Genomic DNA, 27,421 nt, shown 5'->3' on the forward strand with positions numbered 1-27,421 from the left:
CCATCACTAAATAACAGGCCAGGGTACAGTGAGGATTTTCTTTTCTTTTTTTTTTTTTTTAAGGAAACTATTAAATTTAATAAAGAACATCTACCAAAAAATTGCAGTTAACATGATATTTAACATTGAGAAAATAGTTTTATTTTTTTTTTATTGTAAACAAATGGGATACATGTTGTTTCTCTGTTTGTACATGGCGTAAAGGCATACCATTTGTGTAATCATAAATTTACATAGGGTAATGTTGTTTGATTCATTCTGTTATTTTTCCCCTTCCCCCCGCCCCTCTTTTCCCTCTATACAGTCCTTTCTTCCTCCATTCTTGCCCCCCTCCCTAACCCTAACTCTAACCCTAATGCTAACCCCTCCCACCCCCATTATGTGTCACATCCACTTATTAGCAATATTATTCATCCTTTGTTTTTTTGAGATTGGCTTATCTCACTTAGCATGATATTCTCCAATTTCATCCATTTGCCTGCAAATGCCACTTCTGTGTTTTCTCTGCAGAGGCAGCCCCTCCGCCTGGGTCTGCTCCTCCCCTCTTATGACCTGATGCTCACCCTGCAGTATGAGCTTCAGAAACATTCTTCTCTCCCTCTCCCCCAAGTGCATCAGGCATTCTGCAAATAACCAAGGTACTGCCATTGTGAGAAAGACCTACTTTTCAAATCCTCCTGAGCAGAGGCCCTCCACTGGCTCCCGTTTCCTATATTGAGACCCTTTCATTCTTTTTCCAAATCACCAGAATAGTTTTTTGTAACCCTTTGCTAAGCTAAAATAGCACTCTGTCCCATTTTTACCTGTACGTTCATTAAACTGCACTGTAAGCCTTTCAGAGGCAGAAGAAAAGGAGCTATTCATCTCCCCATCCTCGGCACTCAGCATGGCGAAAGACACCAGGTGCGTGACGACCAGGTGACTGGATGAATGGATGAAAGGGAGAAGGAGCCCTGGGACTTCCTCCTTGACCCGTGGGACAATGTGAGCCAATCACAGCCCCCGGCACCCTCCCACGCAGGCAGCGCTGTGGACACTTGCAGTGGCTGACCACACCCTCCCTGAGTGTGTGTTCTGAGCTTGAAGGGGGCCATCCTGTTCCTTTCTGGCCAAGAGCCTTGAAGCGCTCATGGCTTGAAGTTTTGGAGGAGGAACGGAAGTGGAGGGTGCAGTGTGTCTCATGTCTGGTCCTGTCCCCCGAGGCCCAGCCTTGTGGCCTTAGTTCACCAGACCCAACACAGCCTCTCCCTGCCTCTTCTCTGGGTTAGTCCAGCAGTGCTCATCTGAGAAACAGTTTTCTTCCCAGGAGACATTCAGCAGCGTCTGAAGATAGCTTTGGTGGTCACAGCTCAGGGGAGTGTTTGCCACGGGCACCAGCAGGCGGAGGCCAGGGACACTCACCCTGCCACCCTGCATAGGACCACCTCTGCACACAAATGGCAGGCTGAGGAACCTGATCCTCCGCTCCTCACTTCCAACAAGGATCCTCACCCACATATTGGCACCAGATTCCTGAAGGCCACACCCTGGCACAGAAGGCTGCACCACCTGAGAGGCACCCACCAGGTGAAGAATGCACACCCCCAAACACTCTGCTGCCAAGGGAAGGTCGTGTCAGGAGACCTGCTTTTCATTTGCACGCCTCCTTCGCTGGAGTTGAATGGACGCAGAAGAACCTTCCTTTCTTGGTTCTGCTCCAGTTTGGTCAGTGTGACAGGCCCAGCTGTAAGTTCAATCTGGTAACAGTGGGGCCAGGAGACCACTCTGGGCTTGCGAGTGGGTGTGTGCCATTTCCTCTGCGCTCAGACTTTGGTCCCTGCCATCCTATCAGTTAGCACAGGCCCCTGGATTCTTAATCTAGTGCCACTGGAGTATGAGGAGCCCCTGTGGAGCCAGGCTTCCTGGAGGTGCACCACCTGGGCAGGGAACACCTCTGCAGATTTCTCCCGCTTGCCTTCGTTTCTGTCTCTGGGGGGGAGTTCTGTTTCTTTGCTGTGCCCTCCCCTTCAGCAAGAAGGGGAAATGCCACACTGTGCTTGGTGACTCTGCACTCTGGTTCCAGGCAGAAGTGTTACTAACCAAGCCAGGCAGTCCAGCTCATTCTAGACACCGGTAGGCCCAGAACATTCCACCTGGTCCTCCGGCACTCACCTTGAAAGTGACACACTCTCGTGATTTGTGGACCTTTGCACAGATACCACACCTGATTGAAAACTCCCTTGGTATTCATTCAGGGCTTCCTTACTTTATCAATTATAGCAGGGTTGATAGCTCACGATTAGGAAATACAGACTCCGGAGCAGCACAAATTGGACCCATTTCCTTGCCTGATACCAGAATGGGCTCCTGCGTCGCTGGCCAGAGCCTGGGTCTCATGCAGGAAGTGGAGGCCAGGTTGCTCGTGTGGCACTTGGCAGGCAGAGAGCTCCTCCACGTGTCAGGCACTCAAGCTCATCCACCCCTCCCTCCTGGCTGCAGCAGAGAGGACCCCAGGAAGGAGCTTTGGAAACTCCGTGCTTCTCCAGGGAGTCCTCAAACAACCTCCAGTGGAAGAGAAGAAGCCCTTTGAAAAGATTAAGAAGCCAGCCTCGGAAGTGGTAAGCAACTTTCCCGTGGCAACGGGAGGAAGTAGAACCAGGCTGTGTCCTTGCAGGGTGGCTCCAGACTCCGCCCCGGCTCTTGGGCATCTTTGTAGTGTATTTACCCAAACACGGTTTCCTTCCTAGAGATGGTTTGAAATGTGTCATCAGCAACATGAATAGAAAGGATAAAAAGTGTCTTAATCCCATGGGGAGAAGAAAACCTGGGCACAGAATCAGAGAAGCAGTGGCAGGGAGCAGGTGTCCTGGATAAGGGGCTGGGCTGGGAGTCCAAGAATTGCGACATCTATTACAATGAAAAATCCAATAGGGAACAAATAATGCCTCCAGGCTCCAGGGGAGGAGGACTGTGAAGGTTTCAGCCCTTCCAGAAACTGAGCAGAGTGCAAATGTAAATGTGTCCAGGCAGTTCTTGGGCTGACATCACTCTTAGCAAGGGACAAGGTCACTGTTGTGCTCAGCATCAAACAGGAGAGGGGTTCTCTTGCCTCCGCACACATCTTCAAACACACCTTGCTTTCTCCTCTAGAGCAGAGCCTTGTGCCTTAAAGTCCTCCATGGAAAGACGAGGCCCTTCCAGATGGAGGCAGCAAGGACCAAACTCCATAAAGCTGGTGCCTTCAGAGGTTAGCTCAGCTTAATCTGCCGCAACCCAGAGGGTGCAGGGAGGTACTAACCGAAAGGAGGCTGGGCAGTCTCACCTCTGAGCAGCCAAATGACACTTTGTATTTGAACAGTGGTCACAAAGGAAAAATTTGACAAGCATATACTGTGAGTAATAGCAGCTTACAGAGTTCAGCAAGAGCTGAACAGGCTGAGCCCTGCTACTTCCTGAGCAGGCTCACCTTTCTGCCTGGAAAAAGCTCTCAGCTGGTGTTTTGAACCCGCAGAGACACTAGGGCCCAGAAAATTCTTCCCAGGAGAAACAAGAATAATAATTCTAGGTTTTTGTTTCATGATTTGCATCTTGTAAATTGTCACAGGTAGGAAATGCTTTACCCACCATCCTGTCCCATTTTGCTTAAAGAGCCCCGAAGCCACAAATGTTAGTTGATTGACTGACTGATGAATAATGAAATCCTATCCTATTTATGTAGTGACAGGGCTCGGTGGATGGCCTAAGCTTAGCTTTTCTTGTAACAGAGAGAAGCCAAAGTGCTCAGAGTTGAATTGACTACTGAAGGTCACAGTTGGGGACCAGAAGGGGAATCTTCCCTGTATCAGAGGCAGATCAGAGCAGCAGTTATGAGCAGGGACAGCAGAATGACAGGTCCCAATTCCAGCTTTGTCTGTCATCTGAGAAATTCTAGCCCAGTCAACTCAATGTTCTATCTCTCAGTTTCCTCATCTATGAAATCGAGGTAGCAACATCATCCACCCACCCTCCAGAATCATAGAACCTTAACCTGTGGGAAGGGAGATCCTTAGAACAGGGACAGGTGCCCCGTCATCATTCCAGAGAGCAGCTGTGACGGGCTCACCTACTGTTGCTGCCATCCTGTGCCTCAGGTTTAAGAACCCAGGTATGACGGAATAGAGGCTATTTCACTGTCTACCCATCTCTGCTTCTTTGAGTAATAACACTTGGAATTTTTTCTGGGACGCTCAGCTTACCAATTGTAGCCTGTACTGTTTGGGTGCACTGGGTGCAGGAGACCAGGGTCAGCTAATCCAAGCACGCTGTGAAAAGTGCTTAGTTTAGAGTCAAGCACAAGACCTGAATTCTCCTATGGAACCAATCCCAGGTCCTGTACTGAAACTCTCAGGAATAAGAACCTGGGGGGCTCAGCCTGGGGCCTGGGCCTGGCCAGGGTGATGCATCCTAACTAAGGCGATGCAGCACCCACCCTGGAGACAGAGTCCATGTCTGTGACTTGAGATCCAGCTGGGCCTCAGGTCTGCACTGTCTAGTGACATGAGCCAATGTCCCATCTCTTCCTTCCACCCCACCTGGGTTGCTTTTCTGGCCCATGAACCTGAAGACATCCCTGTTGATATCACAGTGGTTTCTGCAGGAGCTCAGAAGAAGGGGACAGGGAGCTGCCTAACTCTGAGCATGGCCTGTGTTTAAACTCTGAACCGGGCATGGAACAGGAGTTGAGTTCCTCTTTTCATGAGCACAAAATAAATATTTCTCCAAAAGAAGCCAGGCAGTGAGGGTCGTGTTGGAAAGGGTGGGTGTCAGAGACAGGCTCAGATGGTTGGAGGCACACGGGGAGGCAGGCAGCCCTGGCAGTGCCACTGGGCGATGGGAAACAAGGTGTCTGCAGCTTCGAGATGCTGTGTTCAGGGATTCCAATGAGGAGCGCTACTTCCTAGCAAAGGCAGCTGAAATGGAATGAAAAATGAACTATACAATTAATATTGAAGTCAAAGTGCACAGTAGGAACAAAAGGTGAGAAAGGAGGGTTATCTGTGAGCCAGCCAGCAGGACATGCATGCCTCATCTCCAGTCATAGAGGAAAAGCTGACTGGGCACAGCTGTGAATGCCTGAGATCCTAGCGGCTCGGGAGGCTGAGGTGGGAGCACCTCGGGTTCCAGGTCAGCTGTAGCAACTTAGCAAGTGTTTCAATCAGCTATGTCCCTGCTGTGACTAAAGGACCCGACCAGCACAGCTGTAGAGGAGGAAAAGTTTACTCGAGGGCTCACGGTTTCAGAGGCCTGAGTCCATAGAAGACTGGCTCTGTTGCTTTGGGGTGAGGGGATGCAGGACATCATGGCAGGAGAGAGTGGCAGAGGGCAGCAGCTGACGTCAGGAAGCAGAGAGACAGTCTCCACTCTGCAGATACAAGATATACACCCCGTAGCCACGCCCCAATGCCCCCCTCCTCCAGCCACACCCACCTCTTCAGTTAATCCCGCTGACTGGGTTGAGACTCTCACAACCCCATCGTCTTTCCTCTGAACCTTCCTGCACTGTCTCACTCGTGAGCTTCTGGGGGACACCTCGCATCCACACCACAATAGCAAGGCCCTAAGCAACTCAGTGAGACCCTGTCTGTAAAGGAAATATAAAAAGGGCTGGGGATGTGGCTCAGTGGTTAAGCACCCCTGAGTTCAATCCTCAGGACCAAAAGAAAAAAAGGAAAAATAGGTGACTGCGTTACTGAATGAAGTAAAAATTAAGCAATTGTTGGCTTGATGATTTATATTTAAATGCTCAGTTTCTGGTGATAGACAAAGGGATAAAAAGTCACACCTGTAGTTTATAGAAAAGTCAGCCACGTCTGCTCAGGAGCCACCTCCAGTATCTCCAGATGTGCTGCAGACTTCCACACTTCCTTCCAGGCCGACAGCGCCACCAGGGTGCTCCCTCTGCGAAGTTATTCCAAGCCATAGCGGGACGGGACCGCCGCAGGGACAAAGGGCAGATGTGCTTGGAGGCCTTAACCCATGGCCTGCTGCCCATCACACTCCTCTCCCACAGGCTCTTGTCCACCATGACACCAGGTGCATCTGAGTTTCCAGGGTGCCTTTGCTGTAACAACTCCTGTGTGCCTGTCAGCTCCAGCAGCCCAACGCCACCAAAAGGCAAGGTGTCTGCAGGAAGGGAAGAGAAAGATGGGGCAACCCGGGGCTCCTTGTCTTCCCCCAGCAAGACGAAGAGAGAGAGTGCTGGTAGAATGTGCTCGAAGAAATGAAACAGGAATTATCGGAGTCCTTTTATGTCGTGTCTCCATTACTCTGCAAAGAAAAAAATGCATATGCAGATGTGCAGATGAGACCCAAATTGTTTAATTTGAGAGGTGCCGTGTGCACCTCACTTTGTTATGTCCATCTTTGAGTCTGCCTCTGTGCGAAGTGAACATAAATAGCAAAATTCGTATGAATAATTCAGATCGTCGATGTTCTTTAATGACCTTAAATAGCAACGTTAAAACACATCATGCCAAGTCCAGAGAGGAGAAACTGGAAGAAAGGAAGGCAGTTTATAACTTAGAAACTTTGATAAGTGTTTTCCAGGCTTTTGGAAGAAAGGGAACTGCATTTTTATTTTGTCCCACAAATTATGGTGCCCACTCTGACCACAGACTAACATAATGCACAGACATGATGTGGGTTTGTGTGTGGGTCGTGTGTATCCAGAGGTGAGCTGACTGTCCCTTCCTGGAGCATGGAAGCTGTATTTTCACATGCACGGTGCCACGTTTCTGCTGAGCATTGACTATTGTCCAAGTCTGTCACCTGCATGTAAGTTCCTGCAGGTCTAGGTCTGACTCCCACAGAACCTGGCGTAAGAGCAGATGCACAATAAATGTTTGGTGTCTTGAAATTTTCTCCCCAACCAGGCTGCAAAACTCCTGTGAGATTTTCATGTCCGCTGTCTTGCCTCGGTGCCTGGCGTGGAGCATCTGGCAGAGGGGACCTCGGGAGTCTATGTGCTGATGCGCCCAGTGCAGAGGTCAGCCTGGCTCTTCTCCAGACAGCATCCCTGGACCCTGAGGGAGAGCTCCATGGCTTTGCTCAGAGGACCTGAGGTTCCCTGTTGTGTTATGTTCCCTGTTCAGGTTGTGGTAATCCTGCCCAGCACTAGAGGTGGACACAGGGCCCTAACGTCGCAGTGATAAGTCTGGAGACTTATGTGGGGGACAAATCCATCTGCAGAAAGAAGAAGGTGCAGCAGAAAGCAGAAACAAGAGGTGGGAGGAGCCCTTCGGTTCCAGCTTTGCCTAAAGCCATCACGACCCTTCAGGTCCTGAGCTGGGCATTTCCTCTGGGGAGCTAGGGTGTGGGACAGACACCTGGCCGTGCCATCGCCGCAGTGCATCAATAGTAAGGTGGCACAGGAGGAGGGCTCTTCCCTGGCCGCCCATATTCGCCCAGGTGCAGCTGCTGTGTTACGCTGCTGACTCACCCAGAAGGGACTTCAGGTTAATTTCCTGACCAGCTGGCAACATAATTCTAGGCACATGGAAGGTAACTTTATCTTTCTTTTGACAGAAGCTCCATCAAAAAACACCCTGCCTCACCCCACCAGGCACAGACGGGGCTGAAAACAAGCTTCCTGGCGCTGGGGCAGCTTTGGGATGCTGATGCGGTCGTGAGCCCTTCCTGCGCCTCATTAGCTCCTGGTCCAGTTGTACCGAAGCCTGAGAACTTAATTACTGCAGAGGCAAGCCGCTCTTCGCTGTCTTCCAGAGCAGCCACGTGTTTTATTTATTTATCTCCAAGAGTGAGAAAATTCAGCCCCATGCTGACAATGCTTGATTGACTTCAGATGTTCTGGAAACTGTTTCACCAGCAAACAACGCAGCTACTAATCCCATAAAAGCTGGAACTCATCCTATAGTCAGAAAGAGACTCTCCAAGGATCATCACACGCTACCAACTGCATTTTTCTTTCTTCCATGAAGATGTTCAAAGAAACTATAAAGAAAGCATGCTTTGGTGCTGGAAAACGCAGCATCTGGAAATTCAGAAAAAGCACCTTCCAACCAACTGAGCTCGCTGACTCCACCAAATGGAGGTGTGTCTGAGGTGCTGAGGAGGGTCTTGTGCCTCTAGAGACCCTCTTGGACTGAAGAGAGCTGGCACCACCACAGAAACCGCCCACGTGTAAAGTTGGGGTATAGTAATCATAGGTGACATTAAAATGGTGACATTAGCACCACAGCTCTTGAAAAGCTCCCCTCAACTTGCGCAGCCTCCAGGATTTGAAATAGAGGCTGACGAGGCTCAGTTTGCAAGCAGCACCCGTGTCCTGTCTTTTCCTTGAGGGTCAGGTCAACCCGAGATCCCGGCTTTGTCACCATCTTTAAGCAGTTCTACGTGTGGCCAGTACACATAGGACCCTGTCTCCCACAGCCATACAGCTATAGGACTGGACAGCAGTGTTTTAGTAAATTTCACAAATGGGAGATGAGTGAGAACAATGCAGTGGAGAAGGGAGCCTGCGGGGCGGGGGCCTCCCTGGGGAGGGATCTGCACGGAAAGGAAAAGGACTGCATCGTCCGCAGCTCAGGTCGCCTGGTCCCAGGAGAAGGAGGGACGGGGATCCTCAGCATTCTCAGCTCCCCAGCAGATGAGCTGAGGCCATCTGGACCTGGTCTTGCTAAGCCTTGAATGTTTTTGAGCTTCAGATCTGTTCAGGCCAAGCCGCCCTCAAGTTCACAGATGTCAAATTGTTCATATTGTGTCTTTAGGGAAAGGAATCTTTCCAAGCCCCAGAAGCAGATCACTCCAGTTCAGTATTTCTAAGGAGTAATAAAGCTTTTGAAAAGGGCCTTTCATAAGTTTCATCTTTTAATGGAAATTACTGGTGGCTTTATGGGGTAGTGGCCTTCAGAAGCTTTAAGTCTGGCTTCAGTTAGCTGATGTTTTATTTCTGCTCTCTCTCTCTCTCTCTCTCTCAACCCTGGTCTTACATGTGTTAAGCATGTGCCCTGTCATGAGCTACTCAACCCCAGTTAGTTGACCATGTCCCTGTTTTCTTGTAACTAGACTGTGATTGCTATGGGCCAAGGTGCCATGACAGACTGAAAAATAAAAACAGTGGAAATGGAGAAAGAGCAGCTGCCACCTCAGAGGCTTTCCCGAGACCCTGCCTGGACCTCCTCAAGGGAACGCTCGAGGGCAGAGGAGTCCAGCCTGCAAAGTGTCAGACTGAAACCGGCCCAGGCATTTTCCCTGTCTATACCTCTCCTCTCTTCTCCAGAGTCTCTGAGAAACCCCAACAGTTACTACCTGCTCTTGATACAAGGAGAAAACTCATTCTAACATTATCACCTCATGTGCATGTGTGATTGCATGACTGATGTGATCCTGTGATACATAAAATCAGAAAAATGAGAGATTACACTCCCTTTATGTATGAGCTATCAAAATGTATAAATGCATTCTACTGTCATGTACAACTAATTAGAACAAATAAAAAATTTTTAAAAAATTCTCTACTTATCAACAGATAAATAGAAAACTGAGCCTTAGCTTTGTACTTATTTTTGAGTCAGCCCTTATATATTTTTGTTGAATCAATAACAAATATATTGCTGGGCTCAGTGGTGCCTGCCTATAATCCTGGAAGCTTGGGTGACTGAGGCAGGAGGATCACTAGTGTTAGGGGCAGTTTTGGTTCGTCGATAACTCCCAGAAAAACGCTCCGCAGACACAGGTCTCACACGAGGAACTTTTATTTTATGCGGACAATTTGCGTCCACTCGTTGAAAAGGGAAGAAGGAAAAGAAGAAGATGGCACAGGGTTTTCTCCTCAGATATTGGAATTTCCTGGGCTGGGAGGAATCAATCACGGATGAGAATTATTACAGACTGACTGATGGACCAATGACATATTAGAACAGTAATGTGGGAGGCAGGATGATCACGGCAACGTAAGCCGAAAATTCCTGTAACGGGAGAGGTGGGCGGAACGCAGATTGACAGGTTGTTAGGAGGCCAGATTCCTTACAAATAGTTCAAAGCCAGCTTCAGCAAGAGAAAGGTGCTAAGCAATTCAGTGAGACCGTGTCGCTAAATAAAATACAAAATAAGGCTGAGGATGTGGCTCAGTAGTTGAGTGCCCTCATTTCAACCCCTGGTATCCCCCACAAAAAAAAAGAGCCAAACTGAAATTTAGTTGGAAAAAGAAGAAATTCTCCATGTTTTGCAGTAACAGCTCCTGCCTGGGCTTACAGCCTTCACCCTGAAGGCCGTCCAGTGAGTTTTGGATGTGGCTACCCAGCCTCTGCAGTCCTGTGACCACCTCCTTGCAACAACTCGTAATGCATGCCTATCATATCTGCAGCTGATACCACTGAAATAATGGCTACCAGGTATGGCCAAGATCAGTTCAGAGTCCACCATCTTGGCCAACAACTTTGCCCCACCCACTCATGGTGGCAGATAAATGAAGCTAAAAGTGCATCTTATCTAGCTAAAAAAAATCTTTGAGGACCAATAATTTCAAAAATTTTTATTTAAAAAATTGCACAACTACTTATTATATGTGTTTCTGAGACATTCTGTAAGTCATAGGAATATCCCTGGAGCCCCAGGCACCTTTCCCAAGGCTTCTGGATTGTTACATTGTGCTTCCTCCTGTAGCCAGTAAGTCCCCAGAATAAAACCAGTTCTGAGAGGCCTTTTGTTCCTCTTCTGCCTGCTGAGTTCCGGAGCCAAACTCCCAATGTGACACTCAGGATAATGTCCATTGGTTTTCCTCTCCTTTGTCCCTAGGACCCTCAGTTCCCACTTCTAAAACCATAGGGATGGTATAAACTTCCGCCAGAGAAAAACTAGGATGTTTGCTTCAACTTCCACAGTGATTTCTGATTCCTGTGGCAGGCGTGCACTCTCTCTGAATTCCAGCGAGCCGGCTATTTACACTCTATTCTTGTGGCCTCAGATGACATGCCATCTCAGCAGCATGTGCTTTCAAAACTCAGCTACCTGTTGTTCCCTGAAAAAAATGAAGAAGGTCATTTCAAGTATGATAGTACTTGGGTAAAAACTCGATAAAAATCAGCGCTGCTGAAAGCACAATTCTTATGTCAAGGGAGCAACAGAAAATGCAGAGAAGACAGACGCTGTGCAGAGCTGCTTCCCTTCCCAGTCTCCCTGTGGACAAGAGTGTCCACCAGTGGCTGAGAGTCTCGAGGAGGTAGCAGAGCAGCCACAGGAGGGTCATTACAAAGAAAATGGCTGGCCAGTGGTTACTGCATTTTATTTGACAAGTTTTCTTGATCTTGCATGACAAAATGTGGAACAGTCGAGCCTTTGACCTCTAGGAAAGCTAGACAAACAACAGCAAAGACAAAGGCTCCTATAGAGACCCGGGGAAAATGAGAGAGAGAAGGAAGGGAAACAAGCCAGGCTCAGCTGAGAGAGGAAGATGCAGGAGAGGAGCAGAGACCACAGACCCCAGAGACAGGAAGGGTGGAGTCTCAGAAGCAGCAGAAAGAGCAGGTGACAAGAGTGGGGTGAGCCTGGGCCGCTGGCCCCTTTGACTCCCAGGTGCTGGGTTTCTTCCGGCTCAGCTCCGGGGCTGCGTAGCCACACACCTCTGCTCTAACTGGGAATAATGAGACATAGAAAGTTCCCGAAGGAGGAGCTGTCACCATGCATACTTTACACAATGGGAAACCGATGCTCAGAGATGTTATCTGGCACGTCCAAGGTCAAACGTCTGGGAAGCAGCAGCTGCGAACTTGAGTGAGCCCAGCGTTGCAGGAGCTGGGCCCGTGGAGCTGGAGCCCCTGCTGCATGAATGAGCCACTTCACAGACCCAGTGCTGCCACTCAGCACACCCCTCCGCCAGCACTGGGCAGGCACACGAGAACCATGCGCCCTCAGGTCCCGGACGAAGACTCTGCCAAGGGCTCGGGCATCTTCTCACGGCCAGGCACCAGGCTCCTCTCCAAGGAGCTGAGATGAGGTTCAGGAAGGAGGGAGGCACCTGCCATCTCCCCTGCTCTGCTGGGCTGCCGTCGCCAAGTGCCCTGGGCAGAGTGGACACACGCAAGCCTCGCACAGTTCTGGGGCCCAGAGGCCCGAGGTTGGGTTCAGGTGAGGGCCCTTCCTGGTCTTCAGGCCATGACCTCTTGACTGTCCTTGAATGGAGACACAGCCTGGCCTCCTTGTCTTCTTATTCAGACACTAGTCCCACCACTAGGCTCCGTCTCCAAAGACCACGACATGGAGCCATGTCGATAGCATGGGCCACAGGGGAGCAGATGAGCATTCCTGAGGCAGGTCCCTTCTCACAGTGTCAGAGGAGCAGGGACAGCAGGAGACCCAGAGTGCTGTGGTGAGCTGAGCCCTGACATCCACACCCCAATCATGGAACCTGTGAATGTTGCTTCTATGGCAGAAAAGAGGGGGGTTTGCAGACAGGAGAGTTGGGATTGTGAGGTGTGTGGTCATGGATTGTCCCTGTGGGCCCTAATAAAACTGCACGTGTCCTTGTAAGAGAAAGGCAGAGGAGGACCTGGGACAGGTGGAAGAGGAAGAGGGACATGGACCACAGAGGTGGGGGCTGGAGGGACCTGCTGCAGGCCAGGAACCTGGAGGCCTGAGGTGGGAAGGCAGAAGAATCCTTGGGGATCTCAGGGGAGCCTGGCCCTGCTGGCCCCAGGGCTTAAGCCTGGCTGAACGGGGTTGGCTCTCTGGCCACCACAACCGTGAGAGCACACTTCACGCCATTTGACGTCACCTGGCTTGTGGTAGTTCATCCTCACAGTAACCAGAGACCATCACAGACCCAGACAGGGTGTCTAAGGCAGAGGCCAGCAAACGCAGGAGCTGAGACAGAGCCCAGGGCAGGTGAAGGGAGCAGAGCGTAGAGGACTGGAGTCGAGTGGTCGGAAAGGAGGAGACCACAGCCTCCCCCAGGACGACCCCATGCTTCAGCCACTTGGGGTTTTGCTTACTCGTGATCCCAGGGACAACACCAAATAATCCCTGTACAGGTGGTGAGGCCTACCTCCGGGCCTCCCGAACCTATTAGCACTTCAGCAGGCGCTGCCTGATCACTGCAGCCTGCCATGCATCCCCGCTGCAGCCTTCCGACCACCCCAGGCCGAGTTAAGATTCAACACAACACAGCAGAGCTGGCACACGGGTCTCCGCTGTTTAATCAACACCTGGACTGCCTAGTTGCATGCTGAGAGGAGCAAGCTCTGCGGCCGCGGGAGCACCCTGTCCCAGACCGCGGCCCTGCCAGCTCTCATGCATCTTCAGCAACTGGAGGAGGCACGCAGACCTCCGGTGCCTCTCCATCCCCTGGGCAGGTCTGGTGTCTGGATGTTTGACAAAGAGATGGGAATGGAGGACAGGGAGACAGAGACCAAAATGGACAGAGGAAGACAGAGAAAAAGACCAAGGACCTGAATTGCTCTGCAAAGCCAGAAAACAGAAGGACGAACTGGAGACAGAAAACAAAAATGTAAATGAAGACAAAGACAAAACAGAGACAGAGAAAACCCAGGCAGAGAGACAGAGGCCCAGAGATGAGCAGAGAAGGAGGAGGGGGAAGTGGAGGGGAAAGGGAGGAGGAAGGAAGGAAGGAAGGAAGGAAGGGAGGAGGGAAGGAAGGGAGGAAGGAAGGAAGGGAGGAGGGAGGGAGGGACGAAAGGAAGGAAGGGTGGAAGGATAGAAGGACGGAAGGGAGGGAGGAAGGAAGGAAGGAAGGAAGGAAGGAAGGAAGGAAGGAAGGAAGGAGGGAGGAAGGAAGGAGAGAGGGAGAGGCCAGGCTAGTTTTAAAAGGAGACCAAAAGTCCCAAAGAGAGGCAGAGAGCTAATTAGAAAGATGGAAATGAAAGCAGCACCGAGGGATGGAAAGACAGACAAAGAGAAACGTGCCAGAGGTGGAGAGGACTCTGCAGGGCCAGGAGCGAGAGGGAGACACACCAGCTAGCTCTGGAGGACGGTCGCCACACCCAGGCTGCAGGCAGTCCTCCTCACCAGCTCTTCACACTGCCCTGTGTGCAGCCCCGGCCTCTGGCTCCTGGCACACACCCAGAAAGCTTCGCAGTCAGGAAGCATGTTGGGAGCAGGGACAGGAAGACCTGGGAAGGGCAGGAAGGAAAGGGAAGGCTCCTCACCCTGGGACAAAGCTTGCCTGCACTGCTGTGGAGAGGCTGAGGTCAGAAGGGCCAGATGTCCATCCCAAGACACGCTGCGGTGGGCATCACGGACAGTCAATCTTGAAATTCATTGTCTGTTTTCTATTCATACTTCATTTATTTTTGGTGTCACTACTCTAAGTCCCTGTCATTTTTAACAGCTGGATATGTTTTTCTGTTTGTCAAATACTGAGCTTTCTATCAACAATGATACATACATATTTTCCATTTCAATTCCACAGCACCTCACTTTTTTTGTTTGTTTGTTCCTGGGGATTGATCCCAGGGGTGATTTACCACTGAGCTATACCCCCAGCCCTTCTTATTTTTTATTTTGAGACAGAGTCTCCCTAAGTTGCTGAGGCTAGTCTTGAATCTCCAATCCTCCTGCCTCAGCCTCCCTAAATTGTGGGGATTACAGGCATGCCCCACCATGCCCAATGGCACCTCACTCTTGATCTTCATTGATACCAACTGAGGACCATGCAGAATATTCCTTCCCTCTCATCCCCAGACTTCCAAAATCAGTCTCCAGACACTTAAATAAATGGCCCTATGATGCATTGCTTACTAAGCCTATGTTGGGTTCCCTTCAAAATCATCTTTTCCATTGTTTTCTAATATGACAAAGACTATGGAGAATGCTAATTAGTTAAGTTCCACATGTCTGCTTCCGAGTTAAGGCTGCTTTTCAGATCTGCAACTATTTAATATTCATTTCCATTACCTTTCACTACTACTCTTCCACTAGGCCTTTCATTGATAGGTCCCAATCTTAACATTTCAGGCAGTCAGAAAACCAATTTCACTCGGATTATCACTTAGGAACTTTCCTCTTGTTGACCACACAAAAGTATCCCCTACCATGCTGCAGACCTTGGTCTCAGTAAGCTGGGAAAGATGTCAAAACCCAGCTGCTGCAATTCCATGGCAGCAAATCTACTGCAGAAAGGTTTGATTTCTTCTTTCACTCTTTCCAATAGTAGTCAGACATGGTTCACATTTATATTAGTCATAAATTATGTCTCTTCCTCTTGCAAGCCACTCATTTTTTCCACATTAACAGAGGAGATGAGAAATATGCTCATGATTACATTAAGGACAATTTAAACTCTGAATAGTACAGGACCCTGTGCCATAGTCATAATTTAAGAGCTTATGTCTTTAATTTGGATGTTAATTATGTCAGCATTCTGTGTGCTTAGAGAGGTTGTTTATTTCTTTCTTTTAAATGTTCCAGTGACTTTTCATAATAGTACTATGTTTAAGTAATCAAATAATTTATCTAGTACTGCTATATGAAGCAGCCTCTTACTGTCATTAATATCTCCTTGTTATTATTAAGAACAAAGGTCATTGTCTTGGTCTTTCCCTATATCAAATAAAAATGCCAGTGGATTCACTGTAAGTAAAATTCACATTAATTAAATCTGGTGCTGACCCCCAAAGTTCAGATATATTATGGAAATCACACTTTAAAACTAGCTCAGTTATCATGCTATTAAGCCCCCAAATTAGAATTCTTCTGGAATTCTTTGCTTCACGCCAGGGTAAACCAAAATTCTCTCTACTTCTCTCCCATAGTTTATCTCCTCACACCACACAGGGAAGTGAACTGAGCCACATATTGCAACTCTAGCTATATGCTCTGCTGGGGTATTTTTGTTTTCCATTTACAATTTTGTTCTCTTTGAAAGTTGTCTGAGGTAAGTGCAATATACTAACCTGGCCATCTTCACTCTTTGCTGGGTCATAGCATCATTTCAGAGAAAAGCAATAATTACCAAATAGGTGTTTTCATGTCAAGCATTTAATATTCTTCACTTTCATTAGGCTTTTATTATATTTATTATTTATTTACAAACAGGTAAGCATCTTGTTAACATTTTTACAGAGAAAAGGGGCTTCTATTCAGATCTACAACTAGGAAAAAACCTCCTAATAATGTATCATATGGGTTATATAGGACCTGTTATTTTTAACAGATCTTCACTTAAAATTTAGCTGTTATCAAAATTGTTTGTTTTGACATTCATATTAATATATTTTCCAACATCTCTTTGAGTGTCACATTCCTTGTCACACTACATATAAGAAAAAGAAACAGTTTCTAAAATTATTTCAAATTTTTTCTTACAAGTTTGGTTTGGTAAAGAGAAAGTTATTTTTAAATTAATTTTTAAATTGACAGATAAAATTATATTCACCATAAGTATATATAATGTGTTGTTAAAAAATAAAAACTGCCTTTGACAGCACAATACATTCTCTCCTCTGTACCTGAGAGAATGTTTACAATGCTCTGTCAGGGTAAAAAGCTTTTTTCAGAACATTCTATAGCACTGAATTCAGGATGGATTAGCAACTTTCTGAGGTAAGACTCTACTTTCTCACACTGCTCACAACTAATCAGATGGCAAGGTCTGGGGCTTGTCCTGAACACTGAGTCTTCACTTGAGTAAATCCCAAGCTTGTACCCTCTTCAGGGCACCTCCTTCTTTCTGCACACACCACCCCACCTGAGTAGCTGAGGCAGGCTCCCTGTCACCCCAAGAAGAGCACATCTGCACTAATGCACAGTAAGAAGAAATAGGAAAATGGAGAAAAGATACCCTCTTCTTTGGTCATAATTGCTACTGAAGTGCATAAGGAAATTCAACATGGAACAGGTTCCTGCTGTGCATGAAAGAAAGCCTAATCTCCTGATTCTTATGTAAAACCACCATTTTGAATTTTTTCATCATGAGAAACTAAGTGGAAGGGAAATTTGTCTAAAGTCTGAGATATGATTATCTTCCAGTAGTATAATAAAGACTAATACCAATACACAAGAAAAGTATCCATTTGGGAAAAAGTTCCTCACAAATTAGGCTGTCATGTCACAGTCATTGTCAAAAAGAATAGGGAGAAGTTTTTTCACTGTGGTCATTGCTGATGCCATTGAGAATAATAAGTATCATGGTTTTCAAGGTATACAGCATTGCCTTTTCACCACAGTATGTAGGAAATGTAAGATCACTCCTTCCTACTTTGTTTTCTTCACCCCATTAATCATTGTTTTTTTCATTAAATAAGTCAATGAAAGTGTGCTGGATATCTACTGTGTGCTATACAAAAACATAAACTACAATGTGCCAGGATACAGCGTTAACAACAAGAAAGCAACAGCAACAATACTTACAATCACAGAGGGCTTCCTTGCTATGAGCTGGGCACTAAGGACTGCCATTAGCTCACTTATTCCTTGCACTAATCTCCTGAAGTAGGTAAAGTTAGAAGCCTATTTGCAAATAAGCAACATACATACAGAAAGATTAATTTCCAGGCTGCATAGTCAGTGTCAGATCTAGGCTTTAAACCTGTATTTTTAACTCCAATATCCATGCTCTTGACCTCTAAACCATATAAAGAAAAGCAGGTTTTTCAAGATGGTGGACTAGAAGGCGGCTGCATTTCATGTTGCTCCAGGATGCAGGATTCAAAAGAGGAGATAGTGAGAGATTTGGGACCAACTCAAAGCCACTGGGTGAGTCTCTACCATTGGGGAGCCATCCAGGATGGGGCAGTAGTAGTCCCGAAATGCAGGGAACTTTGTGAAGTAGAGTTGCCCATCGAGACACCCCTCCCCCCACTGGTGCGGTAAACATGGACCACTGGGAACATCGTAGAGGTGGCTGCTCAGCACAGAGCTTGGACTGGGAGCAACCACTGGGACTCCGGGCAGCTCTCTGAGGAGGAGCTGCATGGCTAGCTGTTTGGACTCAGAGCGATCCCTTCTGAACACCGGGGGGTTGCCTGGAGGAAGAGGAGGAACGTGGCCGGTCACTTGGTCTAGGAGTGACTGCATCAGAGACACAGGCGGTTGCCAAGGGAGGAGGTGAGTGGTGAGTTGTTTGGACTCAGAGCGACCACTCCTGAACACCGGTGGCCTGCCTGGAGGAGGAGCGCAGTGGGTCGCTTGGTCTCCGAGAGACCGCTCCTGAACACCCTGGGGGCTACTCCAAGGAGGAGGAGGAGGAACAGGGCGGGTCACTTGGATTCGCAGTGACTGCCTAGGGCTACGGGCGGTTGGTGGGAGGAGGAGATGCGACGTGAATTGCTTGGACTCCTAGTGACTGCATCGGAACACCGGGTGACTGTCCGGAGGAAGAGGTGTGTGGCGGGTCTCTGGGTCTCAGAGCTATTGTACGGGGATCCAGGTGGCGGCTCAGAGGAGGGGCCACATAGCCAGGTGATTAGGTGAAGAGCAGGGTACCAGGACCGGCTTCTTGGTGGAAGAGCCGCACAGAGACATGCCTAGGGGCAGAACGAAGTTTCCAGGACTCCAGGCAGATTCTCTGAGGAGAGGCAGCCTAAGGAGACTCGTCTGCAAAGGGTTAGGCTCCCAGGCCCAGAAGGTAGGTTTGGGCCCCTGGAAACGTTGCAGAAGAAGACAGCCCAGCTCAGGCGGTAGTTGTAGATTGAGGGGAAACCTCTAGGAGGGGAACTGACCAGCGAGACCTCCCCACCGAGTGAGTCTTCCCTGCCGAGTGAGGTTTAATCACAAGGATGGTAAAACCAGAGACACAGGCTCAAACAGGCCTTGCCTCAGCCTGAAGCCTAGTTCCCCTTTGGATGACCATTGGTCAACAAGTGGAGGCACCTCTGCCCACTATCAGGGAATATACCCCACCTGAGGGTCACCAATCCTAGAGAGGAAGCTTCCTTGTGGAGCACCACATTATCAACTTCCTCCAAGACTGCAGGCTACTGAAGGATAAGAGGGGATATACTAGCAATCTTCAGGGACATTATAAGTCAATAGAGGAAATCTGCAATATCTTAATGACCCACTGATTCCTGAACAATATGAGAAAACAAGGGAAGAAAATGCCCCAAACAAATCTAGATGTTACATCAATAAAATCCAATGACAGCATGGCAGAAGAAATGACAGAAAGGGAGTACAGAATGTACATAATTAAAATGATCAGGGAAGCAAACGATGAGATGAAATAGCAAATGCAGGCATTGAATGATGAGATGAAAGAGCAAATGCAGGCATTGAATGACGAGATGAAAGTGCAAATGCAGGCATTGAATGATAGCACCAATCGACAGTTAAAAGAGCAAATACAGGAAGCAAAAGATCATTTCAATAAAGCGTTAGAGATATTGAAAAAAAAAACAAACAGAAATCCTTGAAATGAAGGAAACAATAAACCAAATTATGATCTCCATAGAAAGCATAACCAAGAGGATAGAACACCTGGAAAACAGAACCTCAGATATTGAAGACAAAATATTAATCTTGAAAACAAAGTTGAAAAAACAGAGAAGATGGTAAGAAATCATGAACAGAATCTCCAAGAATTATGGGATATCATGAAAAGGCAAAATTTGAGAATTATTGGGATTGAGGAAGGCTTAGAGAAACAAACCAAAGGAATGAACAATCTATTCAATGAAATAATATCAGAAAATTTCCCAAATCTGAAGAATGAAAAGGAAAATCAAGTTCAAGAGGCTTATAAGACTCCAAATACACAAAATTACAACAGACCCACACCAAGGCACATTATAATGAAAATACCTAACATACAAAATGAAGACAGAATTTTAAAGGCTGTGAGAGAAAAGCACCAAATTACATTCAGGGGGAAACCAATACAGATATCAGCAGATTTTTCAATCCAGACCCTAAAAGCTAGAAGGGTCTGGAACAACATTTTTCAAACTCTGAAAGAAAATGGATGCCAACCAAGAATCTTATACCCAGCAAAACTTACCTTCAAATTTGACGAAGAAATAAAATCATTCCATGATAAACAAAAGCTGAAAGAATTTACAAAAAGAAAGCCAGCATTACAGAACATTCTCAGCAAAATATGCCATGAGGAAGAGATAAAAAACAAAGAAGCAAATCAGCAAAGGGAGGAATTATCCTAAAGGAACTGTCAAATAAAGGAGGAACCAAGATGTGTCAAAAAATAAATAAATAAATAAATAAAATTTTAAAAATGAACCAAATGACCGGGAATACAAATCATATCTCAATAAGAACCCTGAATGTTAATGGCCTGAATTCATCAATCAAAACACATAGACTGGCAGATTGGATCAAAAAGAAAGATCCAACAATATGTTGCCTGCAAGAGACTCACCTCATAGAAAGAGATACCCATAGACTAAAGGTGAAAGGATGGGGAAAAACATATCATGCACATGGACTCAGCAAAAAAGCTGGAGTATCCATCCTCATTTCAGATAATGTGGACTTCAAGCCAAAGTTAGTCAGAAGGGATAAAGAAGGACATTTCATACTGCTTAAGGGAATCATAAATCAGCAAGATATAACAATCATAAACATCTATGCCCCAAACAGTGGCTCATCCAGGTATGCCAAACAAATCCTTCTCAATTTTAGAAACCAAATAGACCATAACACTATATAATACTAGGTGATTTTAACATGCCTCTCTCACCACTGGAGAGATCTTCCAAACAAAAATTGAACAAAGAAACCATAGATCTCATAACACAATCAATAATTTAGACTTAACAGACATTTATAGAATATACCATCCAACCGAGAGCGAATACACTTTCTTCTCAGCAGCACATGGATCCTTCTCTAAAATAGACCATATATTATGCCACAAAGCTAATGTTAGCAAATACAAGAAGATAGAGACACTACCTTGTATTCTATCAGATCATAATGGATTGAAGTTAGAAATAAATGACAGAGAAAAAACAGAAACTACTCCAACACCTGGAGATTAAACAATATGCAATTATATGATGAATGGATAACAGAAGATATTAGGAAGGAAATTAAAAAATTCTTAGAGGTAAATGAGAACAAAGAAACATCATATCAAAATCTCTGGGACACTATGAAAGCAGTACTTAGAGGAAAATTTATTTCATGGAGCACATTTAATAAAAGAAGTAAAACTCAACAAATAAACAACCTAACACTACAGCTCAAAGCCCTAGAAAAAGAAGAACAGACCAACACCAAAAGTAGTAGAAGACAGGAAATAGTTAAACTCAGAGCTGAAATCAATAAAATTGAAACAAAAGAAACAATACAAAAAATTGACAAAATAGTTGGTTCTTCAAAAAAATAAATAAAATTGATAAACCTTTAGCCACACTAACAAAGAGAAGACGAGAGAAAACTCAAATCACTAAATTCGGAATGAACAAGGAAATATCACAACAGACATGACTTAAATACAAAACATAATTAGAAGCTATTTTGAAAATCTATACTCCAACAAAATAGAAAATTTCGAAGATATCAACAAGTTTATAGAGATATATGAATTGCCTAAACTGAACGAGGAGGACATATGCAATTTAAATAGACCAATTTCAAGTAATGAAATAGAAGAAGTCATCAAAAGCCTACCAACAAGGAAAAGACCAGGACCAGATGGGTTCTCAGCTGAGTTCTACAAAACTTTTAAAGAAGAGATCATTCCAATACTTCTCAAAGTTTTCCATAAAATAGAAGAGGAGTGAACCCTCCCAAACTCATTCTATGAAGCCAATGTTACCTTGATACCTAAACCAGACAGAGACACATCGAGGAAAGAAAATTTCAGACCAATATCCTTAATGATCATCGATGCAAAAATTCTCACAAAATTTTAGCAAATCGCATACAAAAACATATTAAAAAGATACTGCACCATGATCAAGTGGGTTTCATCCCAGGGATGCAAGGTTGGTTCAACATCAGGAAATCAATAAATGTAATTCACCATATCAATAGACTTAAAGTCAAGAATCACATGATTATTTCAATAGATGCAGAAAAAGCATTTGATAAGTTATAGCACCCCTTCATGCTCAAAACACTAGAAAAAATAGGGATAGTGGGAACATTCCTTAACATTGTAAAGGCCATCTATGCTAAGCCCATGGCTAATATCATTCTAAATGGTGAAGAACTGAAAACATTCCCCCTAAAAACTGGAACAAGGCAGGGATGCCCCCTTTCACCACTTCTTTTCAATATCGTCCTTGAAACTCTAGCCAGAGCAATTAGACAGACCAAAGAAATTAAAAGGATATGAATAGGAAAAGAAGAACTCAAACTATCCCTATTTGCTGATGATATGATTATATACTTAGAGGAACCAGGATATTGCACCGGAAAATTTTTAGATCTCATAAGTGAATTCAGTAAAGTAGCGGGATATAAGATCAATGCACATAAATCTAAGGCATTTTTATACATAAGTGAAGAATCTTCAGAAGGAGAAATTAGGAAAACTACCCCATTCACAATAGCATCGAAAAAAATAAAATACTTGGGAATCAATCTCACAAAAGAGGTGAAAGACCTCTACAATGAGAACTACAGAATACTAAAGAAAGAAATTAAAGAAAACCTTAGAAGATGGAAAGGTCTCCCATGTTCTTGGATAGGAAGAATTAATATTGTCAAAATGGCTATACTACCTAAAGTACTATACAGACTCAATGCAATTCCAATTAAAATCCCAATGATGTACCTTACAGAAATAGAGCAAGCAATTATGAAATTCATCTGGAAGAATAAAAACCCAGAATAGCTAAAGCAATCCTTGGCAGAAAGAGTGAAGCATGGGGGTATCGCACTACCAGATCTTCAACTCTAGTACAAAGCAATAGTAACAAAAACGGCATGGTATTGGTACCAAAATAGAAAGGTGGATCAATGGTACAGAATAGAAGACACGGACACAAACCCAAATAAATACAATTTTCTCATACTAGACAAAGGGGCCAAAAATATGCAATGGAGAAAAGATAGCCTCTTCAACAAATGATGCTGGGAGAATTGGAAATCCATATGCAACAGAATGAAACTAAACCCATATTTCTCACCATGCATGAAACTAAACTCAAAATGCATTAAGGACCTCGGAATCAGACCAGAGACCTTGCATTTTATAGAAGAAAAGTAGGTCCAGAGCTTCAACATGTCGGCTTAGGACCAGACTTCCTCAACAGGACTCCCATAGCACAAGAAATAAAAGCAAGAATCAATAACTTGGATAGATTCAAACTAAAAAGCTTTCTCTCAGCAAAGGAAACTATCAGCAATGCAAAGAAAGAGCCTACAGAGTGGGAGAAAATCTTTGCCAATCATACTTCAGATAGAGCACTAATCTCCAGAATCTATAAAGAACTCAAAAAACTCTACACCAAGAATGTAAATAATCCAATCAACAAATGGGCTAAGGAAATGAATAGACACTTCACAGAAGATCTACAAGCAATCAACAAACATATGGAAAAATGTTCAACATTTCTAGTAATAAGAGAATTGCAAATCAAAACCACCCTAAGATTCCATCTCACCCCAATTAGAATGGCGATTATCAAGAATACAAGCAACAACAGGTGTTGGCGAGGATGTGGGGAGAAAGGTACACTCATATATTGCTGTTGGGGCTGCAATATAGTGCAGCCACTCTGGAAAGCAGTGTGGAGACTCTTTAGACTCTTGGAAGGGAACCACCATTTGACCCAGCTATCCCACTCCTTGGCCTATACTCAAAGAACTTAAAATCAGCATATTACAGAGATACAGCCACATCAATGTTCATAGCTGCTCAGTTCACAATAGCCAGATTGTGTAACCAACCTAGATGTCCTTCAACTGATGAATGTATAAAGAAACTGTGGTATATATATACAATGGAATATTACTCAGCCATAAAGAATGATAAAATGATGGCATTTGCAGGCAAATGGATGAAATTGGAGAATATCATGCTAAGTGAGATAAGCCAATCTCAAAAAACCAATGGACGAATGGTATCACTAATAAGTGGATGATGACACATAATGAGAGTTGGGAGTGGTTAGTGTTAGGGTTAGAGTTAGGGTTAGGGAGGGGGGCAAAATGGAGGAAGGAAGGATTGTATCGAGGGAGAAGAGGGGTGGGAGGGGTGGAGGGGAAGGGAAAAATAACAGAATGAATCAAACAACATTACCCTATGTAAATTTATGATTACACAAATGGTATGCCTTTACGCCATGTACAATCAGAGAAACAACATGTACCCCATTTGTTTACAATAAAAAAAAGAAAACAAACGAGGCCTAAGGGAACTTTCAGGGTACTGGAGAAGAAAGACACTGACAAACACACAAACAGCCTCTAATTTTAAATGCAGATGTGATCAATAAGAGCAGGATACTATGTGAGAGGATGGTATAACATTGCAGAGACTCTTCTTGAAGGCTAAGAAATGCAGTGATGATCTTTAGTGACTCTCACCTCTCCTAAATGACAAAGTTATAAATTTAAGAAAGTAAATGAGCTAAAATAAACCTGGGGAAGGGCTGGGGGTGTGGCTTAGTGGTAGAGTGCTTGCCTTGCATGTGTGAGGCACTGGGTTCTATCCCCAACACCACATTAAAAAAAATAAATGAACAAAATAAATGTATGAAAAAAGTTGGGGGAATAAACTGGAAGGCTGGAAGGAATTTACTAAACAATTTGGATATTAAGCCTTGCCATCTTGATTGTCCTTCCTTTTGACATATTCAGAATGATGAGGAATCTGGAAAATACAACCCACTTCTGTTCTTAACCCTTTGAGAAAATCTAGTCTTCATAAATGAAAGTACCTCCTCATCTGCTACTTTCCACCACTTTTTCATTTGCTGCCTTTCACCAAAAAAATACACCGTGAATTCACAAGCTTAAGGTCTACCTTAATATTATGTATATGCACATGTATATATATAGAGAGAGAAAGAGAGGTTGGGGGATTTCATTGGTCTAAAATCTTGAATACACAGGCTCCTGGAAACAATTCAAGATATTGCTTACTGTCAGCAAAACAAACAAAACATCTCTATGTTATTTGGCAATTAGTAGACTTGAACAGACTAAAATCCTGTTTTAAAGAAAAGAGGAACATAGAAACAGCGAATCAAGTTCCAAGAAGAAGAAAATTCCCTTTTTATATTGATTTAACAAAAATACCCCCACCCAAAAAAAGAGAATCCTAGACTTTGTTACCTTACCTGACCAATTACAAGTCCACTTCTTCCTTATGGTGTTAATCACACAGAAAAAAAAAAAGCTTTTCTTCTTAGGGAGTTATCTGACTATAGATTTAGGATAGTTCTGTATCTTTGATTGTCATTATTTCTTTTGTCTTCTGTCCTTAAATCAGTCATGGTCTCAAAGGACAGGATTTCACCCAAAGGTAGTGTGACATATTTGCTCTTAGTTCTGTGTTTCCAAGCTTCTCTCTTCTGAGGTTATTAATGACTTAAAGAGACAAGGGAGAGGGCAAGGTGTTCTTAATGGTGGCAATAATTATATGTGTATCACATATCGAGATAGATAAGCAACATCACTTCTGGGTCTAATAAATTAAGTACTTTTTCTGGTTCATTATTCAGTCATAAAAAGAATAATTTTTGATATTATATTGTCACAAGAAGGTATCTGTATCATTTAAATGTATCATTCCCTATAGGATTTTATATTTTACTTCATTATGATTTATATTACTACATCTAAATGCTTAGGTAACTAAATATTCAAGTTAATTACTTGACTTCCAATGAGAATTCAGCACTCTAGTAAGAACATGGTACATTAGGTCTCATCTTTCATATGTAGCAAATTAACTTGAGATTAGCCTAGGTAAACTATAAGCATAAGAAGCCTATGTAATATTAAAGAGGTGTAGTCTAAAGATTATAAGCTATACTTTCAAAGGAAATTATGTTAAATTTCTTATTAGTGTTATGATATGAAAATTTTTAAAAATCTTAAACCATGTTAAACATGAAATTCTTCAGAAATATCACATATACCTCACTCTTTAAAAATCTGTGAATATAACTTACTTTGATTCATATATGACCCTTTATCATAATCCATTCTTCTTTTATTAATACACTTCATTAATAAGTAAGTAGAAGTAAACACTAAATAAATTGCAAATAAAGGTTTTTAAGAAGTATGCCACTTAAGGATCTGAACTTCTCAAAAAGTAAGTAAGTGCCCTTATATCGTGTGTGATACAAATGTTCCCATCATATTTTACATGACATGGAAACTAGAATAGCATATTGATGTCTAATATCTTCAAACAATACATCATATTTCACTATCTCCAAATAAATTATTTGTATGTGCTCTATTTCAGGAAAGGAAAAGAAAAAATGATAATGGTTGCAGTTTGTACTAATTTCAAAGGTTCTAATTCATTCCCAAAGATCATCTTCTTTCTTTCTTTTTATTTAAATATATGGAACATTAAACCTCATAAAAATAACAAACTTAATAATATATTGTTGAAAAATTACCTACAAATTACTTTCAGACCTATGAAAACAATTTAATTTGAATCACCAGTCTAAATAGGTCATTTAACTTAGGAAAATTAAAATTAGCTGTGCAGGGTCAATTCTTTTCCTAAAACATCTGCATCCTGTTTGTCCTATTCAAAGTAAAACCAGAGCTGTCAAGAACAACCATAATATATGAATGTATTCCAAATCTCAGAGTTAATCTGCTCTTGAAATATCTATAAAAGTTAACATTATACATGGAGGGAAACCAAAGTGAGGGAGTTCTTCAAGAAGTTAGGGGTGGAGGGACAAAAGGAGAAGGTGAACTCTTACATTTCAGGAAGGTGACAGAATATGGGAGGGGGATAGGCCTCATCTGGTGCTCATTTCTTGCTTTTCACATATATACTTTCACAATAAATGCAAGCCAAAATCCATCAAGACACACATAATACAAAACAAATGTTTCCACACAAGTTTAGACTTCCACAAGCTTTTCTTATATCAAACTAATGATAAATAATCATGAAAAAATGTTGTTATCTGCCACCTTTAAGAATTTAATCACCGTATGACACTCTGATAAACTTGGGAATTAAATTCCTACTTGCCAGAAAACCTTCTCAGGAATAATAGAATAAACAACAAAATCTTGAAACTAAGATCCTTGAAGAATAAGAATAATAAAATGAAACAAATGAGAAAGTTTGGATGCCTGAGGCATTCTATATTCCTCCACAATGAAATCACTCATAAAATCAAAAGGACCTCAACGATGTCAGAACACTAAGGTGTCAAAGATCCAAGGACCCTTGACTTTAGAAGGAAGGGCATGCAAGATTGCTGACAGAGACAGAAAGGCATCAGGGGAGCTACAATAGAAGCCAGTTTTTTTGTTTTTTTTTTTTTATTTCAGGACTCTTCAAAGCCACCAGGAAATGCATTCCTCCTTCTTT

At 44.1% G+C, this 27,421-nt stretch overlaps 1 protein-coding gene across 1 annotated transcript in view; it reads right to left on the reverse strand.

The window, feature by feature from the left end:
* The window catches only part of LOC124974509 (LHFPL tetraspan subfamily member 3 protein-like), a 39,169-nt gene that overhangs the window by 10,456 nt on the left and 1,292 nt on the right, over positions 1 to 27,421 (reverse strand).

The sequence above is a fragment of the Sciurus carolinensis genome, unplaced genomic scaffold (assembly GCF_902686445.1).
Source record: "Sciurus carolinensis unplaced genomic scaffold, mSciCar1.2, whole genome shotgun sequence".
NCBI lineage: Eukaryota > Metazoa > Chordata > Mammalia > Rodentia > Sciuridae > Sciurus > Sciurus carolinensis.